The 17,121-nt window shown below is 43.2% G+C and overlaps 2 pseudogenes; both read left to right on the top strand.

The window, feature by feature from the left end:
• Positions 1 to 2,810: 2,810 nt before the first annotated feature.
• LOC100551953 (2-hydroxyacyl-CoA lyase 1-like) lies at positions 2,811 to 6,462 on the top strand (annotated as a pseudogene).
• LOC134295919 (2-hydroxyacyl-CoA lyase 1-like) lies at positions 6,280 to 6,990 on the top strand (annotated as a pseudogene).
• Positions 6,991 to 17,121: the final 10,131 nt, after the last annotated feature.

Raw genomic sequence — 17,121 nt, 5'->3', positions numbered from 1 at the left:
TGAGTGATATGACAATCATCCTGAATCAATCTGTCAACCTTTTGCTTGTGAAACTCGGTAGTTGCTGTCACAGGACGTCCAACTCTTTGTCTGTCATGCAAGTCAGATGTTTCCAGCTCAACATTTTAAAACTTATTCGTCCAATGACACAAAGTACTCACATCAACACAATAATCATAAACAGTGTGCATTCTCTGATAAATCTCCTTTGGGGTGACACCTTCTGCTGTCAAGAATTCAATGACTGCATGTTCCTTAAGCCACATTGACCGACCATCTGCACAGGGTTCCATATTTCGCACTTTAACAACACAACCATTCAATGCTAAGGCTTCCCCGTCTGCACAGGGTTCCATATTTCACACTTTAACAACATAACCATTCAATGCTAAGGCTTCCTCATCTGCACAGGGTTCCATATTTCACACTTTAACAACACAACCATTCAATGTTAAGGCTTCCCCGTCTGCGCAGGGTTCCATACTTCGCACTTTAACAACACAAACATTCAATGCTAAGGCTTCCCCGTCTGCGCAGGGTTCCATACTTCGCACTTTAACAACACAACCGTTCAATGCTAAGGCTTCCCCGTCTGCGCAGGGTTCCATACTTTGCACTTTAACAACACAACCGTTCAATGCTAAGGCTTCCCCATCTGCGCAGGGTTCCATACTTCGCACTTTAACAACACAACCGTTCAATGCTAAGGCTTCCCCATCTGCGCAGGGTTCCATACTTCGCACTTTAACAACACACCCGTTCAATGCTAAGGCTTCCCCATCTGCGCAGGGTTCCATACTTCGCACTTTAACAACACAACCGTTCAATGCTAAGGCTTCCCACCAAATGGAACTGCAGAGGAGAGTCTCCTGAACAAGCCAGTACCTTAAGGAGTTACATAGGTGGAGGCATTACTTTTCATTCAACCCTCATAGATACAACCTGAGACTCTGACTTTCTGATTAGGAAGATGGCCTCGTTTGTTTTTTGCAAAATGCTCCAATGCTGCATTTTGTGCATGTTGCAATGGGCCATTGCTAGGTTTCATCCACCCTGGTTTCCAGTTTTTTAGTCAATGCAGAATGAGGAAAAATTCCCTTTTTGGGGCTCAGTCATCCATAATCCCCCATCCAGCAGGGCTGATTGAAACAGAGAAGGTTCAGCTGACGGTTGTGACATTGGCTTCTGTGTCGCCTGATCCAGTGCTGTGAACTTCATATAACTCGCTGAAAAGGTCACACAAAGAAGCTAATGCGAAGCTCTGATGCTCTAACATGTTCTAACAGGATTGAACACTCATTCACTAAGAGCCGTGTCTTCATAGTGAGAGCAACAAATCTTTTTATCTGCTGACTCCATTGCACCCTCCAGGTGCTTCTTCGGGTGTATCTCCAATGAAGAATGAATGCAGTTTGACTCCACTTTAACTTCCATGGCTCAGTACTATGGAACCCTGGAATTTGTAGTTTGACCTTGTAAAATTACAACTTCAGTGATTCCACAGCACTAAGCCATGGCAGCTGAAGTCTGAAACGGTTGCTCCAGGCAATAGAACACAAAAGGATAATGGATTCAAACTGCAGAAAAAGAAGGTTGTTGTGTGTTTTCCGGGCTTTATGGCCATGTTCCAGAAGCACTCTCTCCTGACATTTTGCCCATATCTATGGCAGGCATCCTCTGAAGCATTGGGAATATCATTCTGAAAGTAAGAGCTCTTTGAGGGTGGAATGCATTGCTGCCTGGATTAAATGGCAGTGGAGATTCATATAATACCATTCAAATCAGATGTCCTGGATTCAGAAATATGGCAGTGTAGATTCAATCTTTGTGCCTTCAGGTCACCTGTTGACTTATGGCAAACCCTGAATTTTCAGTGTTTTCTTAGGTTAGGAAGTCTCAAAAATGGCAATGCCAATTCCTCCTCTGAAATAGAGCCCATGGCACCTGGCATTCATTGGTGGTCTCCCATCCAAGTACAAGCCAAGTTGTAACCTGCTTAGTGGCCAACATCAGATGGGACAAGACCCCTTTAAGGTAAATTCTTGTGCCTTTGAGTTGCCCATTAATTTGTGGTGACCCCATGGATTTCATAAGGTTTTCCCAGGCAAGAAATACTCAGAGGTGTTGTCAGTTCCTTCTTCAGAAACAGAGGCCACAGAATCCAGTATTAATTGGATGGAGATCTCCCATCCATATTCTAACCAGGGCATGGCTTTCAGCAGTGAAATATTCCTTATCCCTTAGAAGGAATATGTGATTCACAGAGAAGCTGCAATGAGAGCTACGGATCTGTTCTGCGAAGACGGCTCTATCCTCCGTCTCCGCGAATTCAGCAAAGCCATCAACACCTTTCCGCTCGCTGTTAAGAAACCGCGGAGGTGCCGATGGCTTATTACAAGACCTAAACCCATCTGAGAGGCAAGTGCAAGATGTTGCCTGCAATCTCTCCATCTGTGTGCATCTCTGGGTTTCTTGCTGGGGAGAAAATTGAGCCCTGAGGCCAAACACAAGGGCAAGGAGGTTGCACTCGAGAGCTCTCTCCGTTCATGACCTTTTGTCCCCTTTGCATTTCCGTTCTTGGCAGCTCTTGGTTTTCCCATCTGCAGACCATGGCGAATCTATTCTGGCTTATGCCAGCATTTGCAGGAGCTATCCAAGGTGCTGAATGCAAGGGTCAAAATCAATTTATATTTCATTTCATTTTTTATATATATCCTGGTTGAACCCAGTGGGGTGCCATAGGATTCTGTCCTGAGCCCAGGGCTATTTAACTTCATTATTGATGATCAGGTTGCCCCAAAACTAACAAGATGAATTTCAACAGGGATGTTGAAATGTACGGTACTACACTATGGCAATAGCAATGGAATGCACACATACAGGATGGATGAGCCTTGGTTTGACAAAAGTAATACACGTGAAAGGGATTTAGGAGTCTTAATTAATTAATTTATTTATTTCCAATATTTCTATCCCACCCTTCTCACCCGAAGGGACTCAGGGCGGCGCGCAATTGGCAACAATTTGATGCCGATACATCATTAAAAACAACAACATATAAAAATATATTACAACCAATTAAATACAGTATAAAATATAAAACATAAACATATGCTTAAAATCCGTTTGTCCAATATCCTCCAACTTTATCCATATAACAGTCTGGGTCATCTTTATCATTTATTCGTTAAAGGCCTGGGCACATAGCCATGTTTTTAAGGCTTTTCTAAAACTCTTAAGAGACCACAAGCTGAACATGAGTCAACAGTGTGATGCAGCCACTGAAAAATCCAATGTAGAAACATTCTTTGTTATTTATTTATTTTATTTACAGAATTTTTACTGGGCTTTTCTCACCCGAGGGGACTCAAGGCGACTTACAGGAGTCAGCAAAATTCAATGCCCAAAACACAATCATTAAAATAAAAAACAACACATAAAAATCAATTAGCAATACTATTAAAACACATTATAAAACTCATAGGATCATAGAGCTGAAAGAGACTTCTTAGACCATCCAGTCCAACCCTATTCTGCCAAGAAGCAGGAAAATCGCATTCAAAGCACCCTCGACAGATAGCCATCCAGCCTCTGCTTAAAAGCTTCCTAAGAAAGAGCCTCCACCGCAGCAGAGAGTTCCACTTCTGAACAGCTTTCTCTCACAGTCAGGAAAGAATAATAAGAATAATAATAATAATAATAATAATAATAATAATAATAATAATAATAATAACCAGTGCAGGTGGTCCCGATGGTGATGGGCACACTGGGTGCCATGCCAAAAGATCTCAGCCGGCATTTGGAAACAATAGACATTGACAAAATCACGATCTGTCAACTGCAAAAGGCCACCCTGCTGGGATCTGCGCGCATCATCCGAAAATACATCACACAGTCCTAGACACTTGGGAAGTGTTCGACTTGTGATTTTGTGATACGAAATCCAGCATGTTTATCTTGTTTGCTGTGTCATAGAATAAAATAATGATAACAACTTTATTTTTGTACCCTGCCTCCATCTCCCCCCCAAGGGACTCGGAGAGGTTTACATGGGGCCAAGCCCGGATAATTACAATAAACAAAAGATTAAAACACATCATAGTAAAAGTACCAAATTATACACATTTATGTTTTTATTTATTTACTTACAACACTCCTACCCCGCCTTTCTCACCTGAGGGAACTCAAGGCGGCTTACAGAGACTGGCAAAATTCAATGCGCAGAACAAGATTCAATAAAATCAAGCCACACATTTAAATCAATTAACAGTACTTCATTAACTTAGTAAAAATAAAATAGTGAGCATAGTATAGTTGAACATAATTTAAACACCAGAGTAAAAGTCATAAAAACGAACTGGGACAAAGTGCACAAGTTCTTCCTGATGTTCAGGTGGAATCTCCTTTCCTGTAGTTTGAAGCCCTTGTTCCATTGTGTCCTAGTCTGCAGGGCAGCAGAAAACAAGCTCCCTCCCTCCTCCCTAGGACTTCCCTTCACGTATTTGTACCTGGCTATCATGTCTCCTCTCAGCCTTCTCTTCTGCAGGCTAAACATGCCCAGCTCTTTAAGCCGCTCCTCATAGGGCTTGTTCTCCAGACCCTTAATCATTTTAGTCGCCCTCCTCTGGACGCTTTCCAGCTTGTCAACATCTCCCTTCAACTGTGGTGCCCAAAATTGGACACAGTATTCCAGGTGTGGTCTGACCAAGGCAGAATAGAATAAGGGGGAGCAGGACTTCCCTGGATCTAGACGCTATTCCCCGATTGATGCAGGCCAGAATCCCATTGGCTTTTTTAGCAGCCGCATCACATTGCTGGCTCATGTTTAACTTGCTGTCCATGAGGACTCCAATATCTTTTCACACGTCCTGCTGTCGATTCCGGTCAGCAAATTCTGTGTCCCTGCATGGCAGGGGGCTGGACTGTGAACTGAGTAACTAGGAGTCTTCGAAAACAGCAAACTGATCATGGGCCAACAGTGTGATGCAGCAGCTCAAAAAGCTATAATTCTATGATTCTAAGTTGCAGTTGCCACTCAAGCAAGTGGAATTAAGTATATAGGGATGCAGAATGAACAAGCTGCCTCCTGTGCTGCCTCTGCTATTGGGTACCTGACAGGCAGGCCTGGTGTATGCCTTGTAGTTTCTGGTCCTGGCCTTATCCATGCGCTAACTGGAATGGCAAATGCAAACATTAATTGCTGGCCTTTATCATAGGAGGTTCCTCTGGCAGAAATTAGGAAACAATGGGAGCTTTCCAGGAACTTCCACAGCTTGAAGCTTGTAGGTTATACAGCAAATTTAGTGCCAGACCCACCAGCTTAGAAGCAATTCCTGCTGTTATTGAGAAGGCTGTCAGAACCAGTATTTACAACCGTCCAGAAGCTTGCTATATTGACATTCCTGGAGACTTTGTAAATCTGGAGGTGAACAAAAGTTCTGTCAAATATGTAGATTGTTGTCCAGAACTTCCCATCAGACTGGCTGGAGAGGCAGCCATTTCTAAAGGTGCTTCATTCATTGTACGAGGGTTGAATGAAAAGTAATGCCTCCACCTTCGTTACTTGGATGGAACTGAGTATTTTAATAAATCAAATGCAGAAATAATCCTTAGAATGTGCTCTTTAACTACCACTATTCTCTTTTCCACATAATCACCAGACAATTGGATACATTTCTGCCAACAATAAACAAGTTTTCTGAAACCATCACAGAAGAAGTCGACACTCTGTTTCTGCAACCAGCGTCTCACAGGACCCATCGTGCACAGATCTTCCGATGGCCAAGCAAAGCAATTATGGGACCCACACGTCCTGGTGATTATGCTTGAAATTTTTCTCTGAGTGATACAACAATCATCCTGAATCAATCTGTCAACCTTTTGCTTGTGAAACCCGGTGGTTGCTGTCACAGGACGTCCAACTCCTTGTTTGTCATGCAAGTCAGATGTTCCCACCTCAACATCTTTAAACTTACTCACCCAACGATGCACAGGACTCACATCAACACAATCCCCATAAAGAGTTTGCATTCTCTGATGAAGCTCCTTTAGGGTGACACCTTCTGCTGTGAAGAATTCAATGACTGCACGTTGCTTAAGTCGCATTGACCGACCATCTGCACAGGGTTCCATACTTCGCACTTTAACAAAACCATTCAATGCTAAGGCTTCCCACCAAATGGAACTGTAGATGAGAGTCTCCTGAACAAGCCAGGACCTGCTGCAGACCAGTAGTGCCATCTCTTGAGGAGTTACGAAGGGGGAGGCATTACTTTTCATTCAACCCTCATACATTCCAGAAAACCACTTGTAATGATTGGCAAAGATGCTGCTTTCTCAGCATCAGAAAGTTGGTGGGCCAGTGCAGGCTTCCTTTTTTGCCTACCTTGATGGGAAAGGGACTTGTTCCTGACAACCATCTGTACTGTGTAGCTGATCTAGGGCATTGCATCATGCTGGTGTGATTCTATTACTTGGTGCTAGACTGAACTGGATTCTGCACTTTGGACTTCCTCCAAGATTTCAGCCAAATGTACAAATAATTCAGGTAGACATTTCTGCAGAAGAATTAGGGAACAACGTGAGACCTGTTGCAGCCTTGTTGGGTGACATAAAAGCAATGATGGAGCAGCTTCTAGATCAGCTGGACAAAAAGCATTGGAAACACCCTTCTGATACAGAGTGATGGAAAGATCTACAGGTGCTAATTCAAAGTAATAAACAGACATCTAAGGGTTGGGCTGTGGCGCAGGCTGGTTAGCAGCCAGCTGCAATAAATCACTATGACCAAGAGGTCATGAGTTCGAGACCAGCCCGTGTCAGAATGAACATCCGCCCATTAAAATAAAATATAGCCCTGCTCATTGTTCATTTATTTTTTATTTATTTATTTTTCAAACTTATATGCCGCCACTCCCCTAGGGCTCGGAGCGGCTTACAAGAACCGGCTAAAATCAACAATTTAAAAAACATTTTAAAAACATCTTTAAAAAAAAATAAAAAATCTTAAAAACATCCTAAAAGCACCTTTTAAAACATCAGCAACAGAACTCAAAAGCCTGCCGAAACAGGTGTGTCTTACATGCCCTGCGGAAGGCCAACAAGTCCCGCAAGGCACGAACTTCAGGTGGCAAGGTGTTCCAGAGAGATGGTGCCACTGCTGAAAAGGCTCTGCGTCTAGTTGCGGTTAGACGCAAGGTCTTAAAACTGGGGACTTCCAGCAGGTCTTGGTCCTCAGAACGGAGGGATCTCTGGGGTTTGTAGGGGGTGAGGCGGTCCCTCAGGTACATCGGCCCTGGACCATGTAAGGCCTTGTTGACCTAAACAACACGAAAGATAGTTTCATCTATCAAGTAGGAAATGTAGGTACCGTTTATGTGGGGAGGCTAATTTAACTAATTTACAACACCATAAAAATCATCCAGCAGCATTTGAAATGAGGAAGTATCCAAGGACTCAGCATCACAGTGGATGATGAAGCAGCTGCTCCCCCTGTGGCTGGGATTGAGCATACCCTCAGGAAGCTGGAAGCTGGAAAATGTTAAATTGCCTCTGTGTCTCTGTCTTTGTCTCTATGTTCATATGGCATTGAATGCTTGCCATGTATGTGTACATTGTGATCCGCCCTGAGTCCCCTTCGGGGTGAGAAAGAAGGGCGGGATATAAATACTGTAAATAAAATAAATAAATAAATAAATAAATAATATCACTGCAGAAAACTCTACCAATGGCTTTGGGGGGTGGTGGAATAGTGGACATCCTGATCAAATCTGCAATTGATCCCAAATTGGGAGGGAGTGTCAATACCCGGAGGACAGGACCGGAATCCAAAATGATATTTCCAAATTGGAGCGCTGGGCCAAACTCTCAAAATGAATCCCAACGGGGAGAAATGTAAGTTACTGAATTCAAGCAGGAAAAAAAATGCAATGCATTGCACAGATATAGGATGAGTGACATCTGGCCATGAAATCCTAGGAGTTGTTGTTTCTCCTGGCCATGAAATCCTAGGAGTTGTAGTCTTCTTTGCCAAAGAGAGGTGGTGCCTCCCCAAGCTGCAAACCCCATGTCTCCTTATCATTGAGCCACAGCAGTTAAAGTGGTGCCAAACTGCATTCATTCTACAGTGTAGAGGCACCCAAAAGCAAATAAAGAAGCCCTCTGTCTTTTTTCTCTCCAATCCAAGTTACAAAGGGATCTTGTAGCACCTCTGCGTTTATAATGGTGTTCCTCACAGTCCATTATAACAGCAAACAGATGTGTGTGTGTGTGTTGACAGGGCAAAGGAGAGAAGGCTGTTCTGTTTACCGGCTCTCACACATACAGTCCCCGCCATGTGGTGCGCATCCCGCTAGTTTTAGCAATTGAGGAAATATGCAAATTTTGCTGATTTAGTTCTGACTGCTGCATGCAGTATGTGAAATCTGCATTTCCCCCTCTGAATAGCACCCTAAAGATCGCAGTTTCAGCATCTGTTCTCCCTTTGCACTTTGTTGTTCTGTATGCTAAGAACTGTCATTCTTGTGCAGCTTCTGGGCCTATGAATTTAAAATGCACAGTCCATTCTGACCTGGGGATGCACAAATGCAGAGTCCATTTTCATATCAATCATGAAGCTAATCCATCTGGCCCGACAGCCTTTCTCTTTCCCCTCCCATTGCAGAAAATACCCAGACATACAAATATGTCTTCAGTCACCACATGATGGTTCTGGAGAACATATGGAAATGACCCATCAATGGGTCCATTCATTTAAAACAAATGTGGGGAGATGCCACCCATGATAACCCTCCACCTCCTCAGATTTGGGTCCTAAATGTTCCCAAATGCCTCCTAAGAGGGTTGTTTCAATATGTTGTTGGCTTTTTCCAACTGGAAATCAAGTATAGGTTGAGTTCAGAAATGCAACTTAGGGAGCTGGTGATGTTTAACTTGGAGAAGAGTAGGTTGGGCTTGAAGGACATGATTGACAGCCATGTTTCATATTGAGGAGGAAATAGGACTTCTCTAGAGACAAGGACACAATAGAGCAGTCAATCTAAACTACAGGAAAAGAGACTCTACATAACGTTAGGAAGAACTTCTTGAGGATTGGAGCTGCTCAACAGTGGGAGATGATGTCTGGAGTGCACAGCATATAAAATTAAAAAGGGCCGGGCTGTGGCGCAGCTGGCTAGTAACCAGCTGCAATAAATCACTACTGACCAAGAGGTCATGAGTTCGAAGCCCGGGTCGGGTTAAACCCCCGACCATTAAATAGCCTGGCTTGCTGTTGACCTATGCAGCCCCGAAAGACAGTTGCATCTGTCAAGTAGGGAAATTTAGGTACGCTTTATGCGGGAGGCTAATTTAACTAATTTACAACATCATAAAACTGCCAGCAAAACACGAGGAAAGGAATGAGGAAGTACAGCCACTAGTGGACGGTGAAGCAACAGCTCCCCCTGTGGCCGGAATCGTGAAGCTGGAAAAAAAATGTTAAATGCCTCTGTGTCTGTCTTTATATGTTGTTTGTCTGTTGGCATTGAATGTTTGCCATATATGTGTTCATTGTAATCCGCCCTGAGTCCCCTTTGGGATGAGAAAGATGGGTGGAATATAAATACTGTAAATAAATAAATAAATTACCTTCAGACTATGTGTACAAGGAGAATATGAAACAGAGATGGATTTTCTATTTAGATTTGGGTTCCATCTTCAAGAAATCTCAATTGTGTACATATATGCAAAAACAAGTATTCCAAGATCCAGTCTTCAAAAACCTTCTGCTCTGAAACATTTCAGATCAGGGAAACTCCACCTGTGTCAGTTGAGGCTTATTCACAAAGTAGTCCAGGCTTTGAGCCACTTCTCCTCCTACAGCCATGGAATCATCATCGCATTGGAAGAGAGCTCAAGGGCCATCCAGCCCAACCCTCTCCATGTAGTCTCCCCTCCATATTTGCCCTTCTGACTTTTGGAAATGTGATTATTCACAGATTGGATTGGAAATGTTCTCACTAGTAATCGCTCAGCCCTTCAGTGGGACTTTATGGACAGCTCGCTCTAGTTTTTCTAGAAGGAAAGCCAGGTTTCAATGGAAGCTGATTATAGAGCAGGCATGAGCAAATTTGCCCCCCCCCCCTGCCCAGGTGTTTTGGACTTCAACTCCCACAATTCCTAACAGTCTACCACAGATATATAAACTGTCGGGGAGTTGATTAGCTCTGAACCACCCTGATTTATTGGTGAGTCAGGCCTCTCACCAATCCATCTTCCGTCAGACCGCTTAAGCATCTGGCTACAAACAGCACCGACAAATGACACCACAGTCGTAATTCAGCTGATCCCAGCGGTTCTAAGACTTTATTATATACAAACTATATACAACTACAAAGTCCATCGCTCATAGGACCCATGCTTCCCTAAGCAAGGCAAAACATGAACTTTCTCTTTGCTGATTATCTGCAAAGCTCTTCTGCCAGCAACTCCCACATTCCATAGCAGATTGACGAATGTCCTGTCCCCACTTCTGAGACCGGAAGGCTCGACCTACTGGCTAGGCAGGCTATCAATCAAGCTGGCCTGCCATTAACCCGTGTGCTGCTGGAAAGCATGCCGGAATACACAGTTGCAAAAACCCAACAGCAAAAACACATGATTCAACAATTCACACTTACACCAAAATACACCACCCACTGGACTAGTTTCCAACAGACCTCATAACCTCTGAGGATGCCTGCCATAGATGCAGGTGAAACATCAGGAGAGAATGCTTCTGGAACGTGGCCAGACAGCCCTGAAAATAATAATAATAATAATAATAATAATAATAATAATAATAATAATAGCTTTATTTTTCTATCCCGCCTCCATCTGCTCACAGGAACTCGGGGCGACCAACAAGGGGCCAAGCCCAACGAACAAATAATAAACAAGATAAAATACATATAAAAACAGCATCTTCAAACAGTTAAAAGCACATTAAAACCAAGGTACAGTAGAGTCTCACTTATCCAACACTCACTTATCCAACGTTGTCATTGGACTCACAAACCCTTAATATAAGAGTTCTGCTTTCATGTGTGTTTGTAACACATTGATTATATTTTGGTTTAGAGACATGTTTTTGGAAGCATTTAGTATAGTTTGAATCTCTATCATCCTTGTCTGTACATTGAATGTTCTATGACGATCGCATATATAGGAAATACAGTAGAGTCTCACTTATCCAAGTCTTGCTTATCCAAGCTTCTGGATTATCCAAGCCATTTTTGTAGTCAATGTTTTCAATATATCATGATATTTTGGTGCTAAATTTGTAAATACAGTAATTACAACATAATATTGCTGCATATTGAACTACTTTTTCTGCCATATTTGTTGTATAACATGATGTTTTGGTGCTTAATTTGTAAAATCATAACCTATTCTGATGTTTAATAGCTTTTTCTTAATCTCTCCTTATTATCCAAAATATTCACTTATCCAACATTCTGCCAGCCCATTTATGTTGGATAAGTGAGACTCTACTGTAATATAATATACTAACAATAAAAAACACAAAAGGACCACAGTCTAGAAGCAAAATGAATAAAATGGGAGGGCGGTCTAGGCAAAACTCACAGCAATCATTATTTTCATTTTTTTAAAAAAATTGCGTGTGAGTCCTATGTCTTTAACCCCAGTCAATGAGGAAGACTGACTCAAAAGGGTTCTTTCGGGTGAGTCTGCACTGTAGTATTAATGCAGTTTGGCACCACTCTAACTGCCATGGTTCAGTGCAATGGAATCCTGGGAGCTGTAGTTTGGTGAGGCCAAGAGAAGGCCAAGGACCCTACAAATTGACAACTTCCAGGATTCAATTGAAATAAGCCATGGCAGTCAAAGTGGCATCAAACTGCATTTGTTCTACAGTGTGGATGCCTCTTCCATTAAAGATTAGAAATGTAATGCCTTGCCTCTTTCTGCTGAAAACTCTCTCTGCAAATTCTAGATGGAATAGAGGGTTGGTTGGTTGGTTGATTGGTTGGAGGGTTTGAACTGCGTGGGTTGATCCTGCGGATCCACTGTCTTGTTTGAGTTCCGCCTTCCGTGCAGCTTGGCACAGCAGACATTTTTATAATTTTGTCCCCAAAGAAAGGGGTGGCTCTCCTGACAGCTCACTGCCTTCTCCTTTCTCTTGCTTCAACTCCCCAGCAAGGCTGGCACTCTCTCCTGAAAGCGGTTTGGAGAGACGCCTCCCCCTCCTGCCTGCCTCCCTTCCCAGGTGAGAGCGTTTGATGTGATAATTATGCCAACTCCAATGAAAGCCTCTTCCCTTCCCCCTCCTCAGTCCTCCTGCCACTCCAAAAAGGAAGGAAAATGGAAATCACATTGAGATTGCTTCCCACCCTCCAACAGAATGTGCCCACCTCTCTTGGCATCCCCGTGTCCAGATGGAAACAGCAACCAGCTTTGTTGCCTGCTAGAAGGGAAATATTAGCTTCATGCACAACACATGCATTTGTAATGCCAAGCGAAGCAGACCTTTGCTAAGTACGGTTTGCCAGGTGTTCCTTATTGGAAGCAATGGCCTTTATTTGAGGGCCAGAAAGCTCACCCCATCTCCCTCCCTCTCTCTAAAAGTCAAAGTCTGCAAGTAGGTATGTGTGTTTGTTGGTGTCTTTGTACTACAAAAGCTTCGACATGTTTTGGTGGATCAAGACTAAGCTTGGCTTACATACCCTTCATTAAAAGACTTAAAATAATGTGGAGCAAGGGCCCCCAAAAGTTTGTGAATAGCAGTATATAGATAGAAAGTATGAACTACTGGCCTAAGATATGGATGCAGTGCTCTGGTGCAACCACAAGGGGGCAGTCTCTGGAGAGGAAGGATTAACTACTGATCGGCACAATAACATCTGTGCAACAAGATCTACAAACTAGTCTTAAAATAAACAGGTTGGACCTCAACTAACAACATTATAAAACTTTATAAAATTACAACTCCCATTATTCCACAGCAGTTAAAGTAGTGCCAAGCTGCATTCATTCTACAGTGTAGATGCACCCAGATCTGTTTTCTGTCCCCTCCGGCATGTTTCTAGTCAGCAGAACCCCACATGATGCAATTATTCTTACATGTATCTAGTGACCCAGCTGAATTCACCAATTACTTGCTTTGCAGGACCATTCGTTCGGCTTGAAATGCTCGGTTGTGTGCTGAATATTGTGCCATTCCCTTCCAGAGTTCATCTCTGTTATGGAGTGTAAAACATTATTTGGAGCTCAGACAGTCAGAGTTCAAACATGGAGAGCAAAACTGTTTGACCAGGAGCCTCCATCATTCTTGTGTAGTGTAAATCTATGTAAAGTTTTAAAAGAATAATTCAGATCCTTTTGTAGTCACAATTGTAAGGGTTTTTTTAAACAGGCACAGCATACAGAAAGCAATATAATCACAGCCATTATCTAAATGCCTGAGCATGACTTCCATAATTTGGGGAATGGATACTCAATTTAAGCAAAGAAAATGAAATGCACAAATAGAGGATGAGTAAAAGGTCAAGATATATCACTGAGCACTAAAGTTGGGATAGTTTCCCCTTATTTCTACTTATGTTTATAAAAGCTGGACAGTGAATTAACATGTTGGAAATGTGATGCTGAAAGAAGATTCTGCAAATACCATGGATTGCTAAAGAGACCATTAAATGGACCCTAAATCGAATGAAATCTGAGCTCTTAATAGAAAACAAGATGATTAAAATGAGGTTGTCATAGTTTCCATTGACCAACACCTGGAGGTAGCTGCAACATCCTGGTGATCACACTGCAATAATTATACACTTCATATTCTCCCATATTCTCTCTTATTCTCCCCTATAAGATCTTGGCTACAGATGGGCTTTTGCCAGCCTATTTTGATTTGATACCACTTTAACTAGTCACCATGAGAAGACAAGATTCACTAGAGAAGTCAATAATGCTTGGGAAGATAGCAAGAAAGGAAGACTATATGACAGAGGGAGAGATTCCATCAGAGAAACTGCAGTTGCCCTGACTTTGCAAGACCTCAGCAGGGCTGTTGGTGTCAGAATGACTTGGAGCCCTTTCATTCATGTGGTTACAAAATCATAGTCTCATAGCATTCAAAGGGACCCTAAGAACCATTCAGCCCAAGCTCCTTCTGCCAAGTAGGAGGGCACCACCAAAAAGTTCTAGACCAGTGGTTCTCAACTTGTGGGTCCCCAGAGGTTTTGACCTTCAACTTCCCTGGAAGAGGGGGCTCAGCAAACATGAATTCATTAACTTTCTGAATGTGCAGCCAAATCCTTATTATCTGGAATTACCACCTTGCCTCACATGGAACTGGTGTCCTGTTTTCTCTTTCAAGAACAGCCTTAAAACAATTTGGTAAGTAAATGAAAACTGCTTTACTTCAGCAAAACATAAAGAACAGTACACTCAGTGGAATAATGCAAAAGGAAGCAAGGAAGTCTTAGGGCAAACACAGTTCTTAAGTCTGACAAATTCCCAAATCAAGTAGCAGACTTACTTCAGACAAAGAAACAACAATAAATCCTTAGGAGCAGTTTCCCAGATGCAGACTCAAAGCAGGCACAAGGGGAGCGAAGGCTTGGGCATTAGAGTCAGTTTGTTACCAGCAAAAGCTCACTGCACCTGCTTCTGCTTTATAGCCCTGAGTCCCCCCACAGCTGCTAGGGCAGTTCCCAATTACTCGGCTGCATTCCTGGCAGCTATTCTAGCTGAATGACATATCTGTTTTGTTTCCTTTCACCTTTCCTGAAATGTGGCTACTTGTAAAATCTCCTCCTCAGATTCCGACTACCTCTCTGACTCATGAACATTTCCCTGCTCCCTCTTCTGAAGAAGAGGAATCCCTCACAACTGGACACTTGACTTAGTCAAAGACTCATCAGCATATCCATGTCACCATTTCCTCCCACAGATGCCTCTGTGACGGATTGGTCTTTTAAACTATCCAACTACTAGCTACTTTTCTCCCCACTACGGGAATCTCCTCCTGCAGGTTTTAACATCATCAGAACCCCCAGCCAATGTGGGCTCAAATCCTTGCTTGCCTACCCTTTCAGACAATTAGCGGATGGAGCGGGAAATCTGAACAGTTGTCAGAACTACATAAAATGTCATGTATTTTTCTGTGAATTTGTGCTTGTACCTTTTGAAGTATATTGATTGTATTTGCATCCTATTTGGTCAAAATGTAATAAACTTCTGCAGCTTTGCCCTCATCCTGGAGTGCTTGTTCTCCTTCTGGGCTGATTTGGTTTAGTGGAAGCTCACCGGGCAGGGACCTCCTTATCCATGGTCCTAGCTGACATCACTACTATATGAGCTTTTTACTTAGGCGATCCCTCGTAGGTCGAGGATGATGGTCCTCCGTTTCCGGTGTCTTGGATGTGTGTCCGCAGGTGACTGAAGAGACCTATTCTTGACCTGCATGTTCTCCCGCAATGAGGACATCGGTTTCCAGGTGGAAGGCGGTCCCGGTCAGGGTTGGCTTGACGCTCCTTCCTCTTGGCACGTTTCTCCCTTAAGCCCTCCATTCGTGCCTCTTCGAACTCCGCAGCACTGCTGGTCACAGCTGACCTCCAATTAGAGCGCTCAAGGGCCAAGGCTTCCCAGTTCTCAGTGTCTATGCCACAGTTTTTAAGGTTGGCTTTAAGCCCATCTTTAAATCTCTTTTCCTGCCCACCAACATTACATATCCCGTTCTTGAGTTCGGAGTAGTGTAGCTGCTTTGGGAAACGGTGTTCGGGCATTCGGACAACGTGGCCAGCCCAGCGGAGTTGATGGCATAGGAGCATCGCTTCAATGCTGGTTGTCTTTGCTTCTTCCAGCACGCTGACATTTGTCCGCCTGTCTTCCCAAGAGATTTGCAGGATTTTCCTGAGGCAACACTGATGGAAACGCTCCAGGAGTTTGGTGTGACGTCTGTAGACAGTCCATGTTTCGCAGGCGTAGAGCAGGGTTGGGAGGACAATGGCTTTATAAACAAGGACCTTGGTATCTCTATGGATGTCCCAGTCCTCAAACACTCTCTGCTTCATTTGGAAAAATGCTGCACTCGCAGAGCTCAGGCAGTGTTGTATTTCAGTGTCAATGTTGACTTTTGTGGAGAGGTGGCTGCCAAGGTAGTGGAAATGGTCAACGTTTTCTAATGTGACACCATTAAGCTGTATTCCTGCAATGCCAGGAATATATGAGCATAGATTGATGGAAGTCACAGTCATCCTGTTTTGCACTTTTGTTAGACTTCACCTGGTGTTCCAACTCTAGTATTCCGATTCAAAACTTCCTGACATTAAGAGTTGTTTGGTCCTGGAAAGGTCTGCCTTGGAGGATAATGGTGGAATTTCTTTGGGGGTTCCTAAGGAGATGTTGATTGAGCATCTTTCGGAAATGATGAAATTGGGTATACTCGCATGATAAAGAGATCTTGCTGTGATTTCCAACTTAATAATTCTATGATTTCTAGCTGTCTGCCTATGAGGCAATACTGCCTTAAGCTTTACCCAGTTGTTTTTCTCACCCAGCGCATGGTCAGCCCCTGTTTTCCTTTAAGCACATAAAGCAAACACTCAAAGGCTGTGGTAAACAATTCCAAGAAAGGAAATAATTATCACATAATTATCTGTTTGGATACAGAAGATTACTTTTTATTTTATTTTATTTGCAGACTTGAATAAAGCGTGTTTGCAAAGCTATCCCATTTCTGCCGCTTTGCTTTAATCCGAGCATAATTTGCTCATTTAGCTGTCCTTGCAAAGCCCCACACTTTCATAATCCATCCTCTTTATGTTGGTGTTGCTGTGCTTTTGCCTTCATTATCTCTGGAGAAGGCGACATTTGGGGGGTGGAAAGCCATGGGGTTGGATCCTTCATGCTGCATGGATGGGAGACCTAGTGCTCCCACCTAAATGAAGACGGGGCAAAGAGCTTTACTAAATCTGACAACATTCACTTTTTATTTCTCCCTCCCAGTAGAATGGCAACAGAACGCCTCCTGGGCATTTTGGCTTTTTGACGGGAGTTGGCTGTCGCACACTTGGAAACAGCTGCGGGGAATTAGGGGAAAGTTTTGCCAGATTCGCTTGCAGTTCACACTGGGACACA

The sequence above is a fragment of the Anolis carolinensis genome, chromosome 2, assembly GCF_035594765.1.
Source record: "Anolis carolinensis isolate JA03-04 chromosome 2, rAnoCar3.1.pri, whole genome shotgun sequence".
NCBI classification, from domain to species: domain Eukaryota; kingdom Metazoa; phylum Chordata; class Lepidosauria; order Squamata; family Dactyloidae; genus Anolis; species Anolis carolinensis.
Note: the sequence above shows the minus strand (reverse complement) of the source record. Positions and strands in the feature narration are given on the sequence as shown.